The sequence below is a fragment of the Galeopterus variegatus genome, unplaced genomic scaffold, assembly GCF_000696425.1.
Source record: "Galeopterus variegatus unplaced genomic scaffold, G_variegatus-3.0.2 Scaffold2947, whole genome shotgun sequence".
Taxonomy (NCBI): domain Eukaryota; kingdom Metazoa; phylum Chordata; class Mammalia; order Dermoptera; family Cynocephalidae; genus Galeopterus; species Galeopterus variegatus.
In genome coordinates, this window is record NW_007729058.1 from 33,777 (window position 1) to 38,063 (window position 4,287).

Below are 4,287 nucleotides of genomic sequence, written 5' to 3' on the forward strand. Positions count from 1 at the left end.
GAAAAAAAAAAAGAGAGCCCTGAACACAAATGCAGAGAAAATGGGGGAGAACTTAGAACGGTAGAGGTCCCTTAGGGATCCCTGAGGAACCTTCACCAGGTTTTTAGTTCTCCCGAGAGTCTCCTGTCTCCATCCCTCAGCACCCACGCTGTTGAACTCATGACTAATAAGTTCATCAGTTGCAATGATTACGTATGAATCAGGGTGGGGCAACTGAGAGTCCTGGGCTTGGTGACAGATAGACCTGGCTTCAACTACACCAGCTCTACCACTTAGACATACATCACCCAGGGACAGGACACTAAACTCTCATGAGCCTCAGTTTCTTCACCTGTAAAATGGGAATAAAAATTGTTACTTCGTAGGGTTGCTGAAAGGACTGAATGAGGTGATCCACGTAAAAGCAGCAGGCATATAACACAGCAAGCACGTCATTAATATTCGTGTCCCTCCCATATGCCCCACTGTCTGCATTAGCCAATTGTATGTTTACATTCTGTACATTTCTTGTGCATTTGTGACGTAGCAGGGACTGCACTGAGTATGAGAGACTTTGCTTCTCTTCATGCTCTGAAGATTCTAGTGAGTTCAAATATTTTTAAGGGATTGTCCCAAACTCCCTACTTTTCAATGTGTAGAACTGCCATTGTTGGCTGGCTCAATGGCAGGCACGTGCTGGGCACCCTGCACGTCACATTCCAAGGCACTCATAAGGACGGGGCAGGGTTTCTCAACCTCAGCACTACTGGCATTTGGGACCAGATTATTCTCAGCTGTAGGGGGTTGCCTGTGCACTGTAGGATGTTTAGCAGTAATCTTGGCCTCTATCCACTAAATGCCAGTAGCACCCCCTCAGCTGTGACAACCAAAAATGTCTGAAGACATTGCCACATACCTCCTGGGGTGCAAAATCTCCACCGGGGGAAAACCTCTGAGGTGGGTTGGTGTCATTCCTGTTACCTGTGAGGAGGCCAAGGTTAAGAGCTTTGCTCAGAATCACACAGTTACCAAGTGATGGAGGCAGGATTCAAACCAGAGTCCGGCTGGCTCCTAAGCCCTGCATTACAGTAACTCCAAAATATTCTCTCTCAACTGCAAATAAAGCCCCAGATACCTTTGATATCCCTGGTCCTAAACTCTGCCTTTTGTGCTGAATTCTAGACTGTCCTCTTTGAAAACCAAGAATAGGCTGTAAAAGCAGAAATTACAATCGTCACTCACAGACAGGCTCCGAGGGCTGAGTGCAACGTGCTGCCCGAAGCTGGCGCCCAAACTTGCTTTTTCCTGACACAGCAGGTGGAAAGGGCTGAATCATGTCTCCAAAAGGTATATGGAAGTGCTAACCCCTGGTCACTGTGAGTGTGACCTTATTTGGAAATAGGGTCTTTGCAGATAAAATCAAGTTAAAATGAGATCATTAGAGTGGGCCCTGATCCAATGTGACTGGTGTCCTTATAAGAAGAGGGGAATTTGGACCCAGATGCAGAGGGAAGGTGACTCTGTGAAATTTGGACCCAGATGCAGAGGGGAGGTGACTCTGTGGACAGAGGCAGAGACTGGAGTGATGCAGCCACAAGCCCAGGAACATCGGCGGTGACCAGGAGCTGAAAGAGACAAGGAGGTACCCTCCCCTAGAGCTGTGGTGGGAACATGACCCTGCCAGCACCGTGATGTCAACTTCCAGCCTCCACAACTGAGAGAACCGATTTCTGTTGTTTCAGGCCACCCAGTTGATGATGCTTTGTTACGACAGCCCTAGGGCAACAGTGCAGGTGCTCACAGCTTAGGGCCTTGGGCAGCCCTGACCTCACTCGTGTTCCCAGTTCTCCAGTCAAGTTATAATATCTCGCTATTAATCAAAGTTATAAAAGATAAACTTAACTTTGCCACAATAAACGCCCAAGTTAGATTGTACCACCCACTCATTGCACAGGCAAGGTAATGACCTGGCAGTGAAATGACAACACAGGGCCCTTCCCAGGTAACAGCTCTCCACCCAGATGCCCTTGCTTGCATGTATCGGTGGCAGCGTGACTGTGCCTTATCTTTCTTGTACCAGGAGGTACCATATCGTTCCCTGAGATAAGAAGCAACTTCGTAGAGTCTGACTCAGTGGCCTTAGTTACCCGCAGGTCACTTAGTTACCCGCAGGTCACTTGTCTACAGACAGAGGAAAATGAATCTCAGACAACCATGAGTGTGACACAGACAGGAAACAACCAAAGGTAGCCAAGATCATTTAAAATCTGAAATCCAGAGCAATTTATTCTGGGCAAGTAAGCAGGAAGCATCAAACAGACTCATAGGCAGTCCGAGATTGTTTGGAGCTAAAGCAGCCATTAGAAGTCACATGCACCCCAAAAGAGTCTTTCATCTTTCCTAGCCAAAGCCCCATGGGATGTTCCGTGTTTTAAGAGTTCTGCGGACAAGTGAAGTTGGGAAGTGTTCCGTACTCGATTCTCTCTTTGGACATTCATAAGACTGATTAGGATGTTAAAGACTGTGAGACACTTGGCAGCAAAGACGCCCATTCCACTCCTTCTGGGGTGTGGTGGGACTTGCTCTGGACTACCGGTGTGTTCTAGCCCATTCATTTTGTAGAATTTGAGGGTGAGGCCCACAGAGATTAGATGCATTATCAAAGGTCGCCAAAACAAAAAGTGACTCAACTTGTGTCTTCGGATTCCAAACCCAGTGCTTTTCCGATCTTCGTTTCCCCATTAATTCGTCTATTAGTAAACATTTGAGTACTCCCACGTGGTGATGTGGGAACAGAAAAACGAGTAAGGCAGCTTCGCCCCTGTATCATTTACAGTCTCTGGAGTAAATGAGCAGCAGAATAAACAATAGAAAGGTTACGGGGTAGGGAAGGGTGGGAGAGAAACGAAGACTTCAGTGTGACCGTGGAACCAGTTTCAGATGCGCATTTCCCGGGGCATGCAGAGTTCAGACATTGATCTTGATCTTGACAGAGGCCTTGCACAGGCCCTGCCCACATGCAGGGCAGGTAGTAGCAGGTGCAGAAAAGGATCCCTGGTCTCCGACGAGCACAAAGACATGGGGCTGCTGAGGGGTGAGAAGGTGAGCACTTAACTGAGGTCCAAGAGGAGGGGTGTCGAGGGAGCCCTTCTCTGGGGTTTTATCCTGGCACGCAGCTTCGGGCACACCGCCCTCTCCAGCACAACTGCCAGGCCCTCGCGCTGCGCTTTCCCGCACCCACGCTCTTCAGGGAGGCTTTCTAGATCATAAGCTCCCTGAGCGGCTGCCCCGCACTCTTCACTACCCGTTTCTAGCACCTGCTGAGTGCCCAGCCCAAGAGGCACATTTTTAACCAAATGACACTTGATAAGTCATTAACATTCTAGAGTAAGTGACAATCCCTGCGTTCTTTTCTCCTGCCTCTCCGTACACTTCCACCCCCTTAGTTTAGTTTTGGTTTTTTAGGATTCACTCTTGCTGTGGTACATTCTGCTGGTTTGGACAAGTGAGTAAGGACATGTATCCGTCACTGTGGTGTCACACGGAGCAGTTTCACTGCCTGAAAGCTCTGTGCTCTGCCTGTTCATCCCTCCTCTCCTCAGTTCCCTGCAGCGACTGATCTACTGTCTCCACAGTTCAGCCATTTCCAGAATGTCACACAGCTGGAATCGCACAGCCGGTGGCCTTTCCAGCTTGGCTTCTTTCCCTCAGTAACAGGCATTTAAGGGTCCTCCGTGTCTTTTCATGTCTTGGTAGCTCGTTTCTTTTTAGCGCTCAATACTATTCCATTGTCTGGACGTACCACAGTTTATTTATCATTCACCTACTGGAGGACGTCTTGGTGGCTTCCAAGTTTGGGGAGTTACAAATAAAAGACGCTATAAACATCCGCATGTGGGTTTTTGTGTGGACATAAGTTTTCAGCTCATCTGGATAAACATTAAGGAGTGTGAATGCTGGATCACATGGTAAGAGCATGCTTAGTTTTGTACGAAACTGCCACACTGTCTTCCAAAGTGGCTGCACCATTCTGCATTCCCAGTGGCAGCGAATGCCAGCTCCTGCTGCCCGCCCTCGCCAGCCCTGCGCATGGCCAGCGTTTTGGACTTCAGCTCTTCTGCCAGGTGTGTAGAGGTATCTCGTTTTAAATTGCATATCCCCAGTGACATGTGCTGTTGAGCATCTTTTCATGTGCTTATTAGCCACGCGTCTATCTTCTTTGCTGAGGTGTCTGTTAAGATCTTTCACCCATTTTTTTTTTTTCCTTTTTTTGTCTTTTTTCGTGTCCGGCAACGGATCACAACCCTC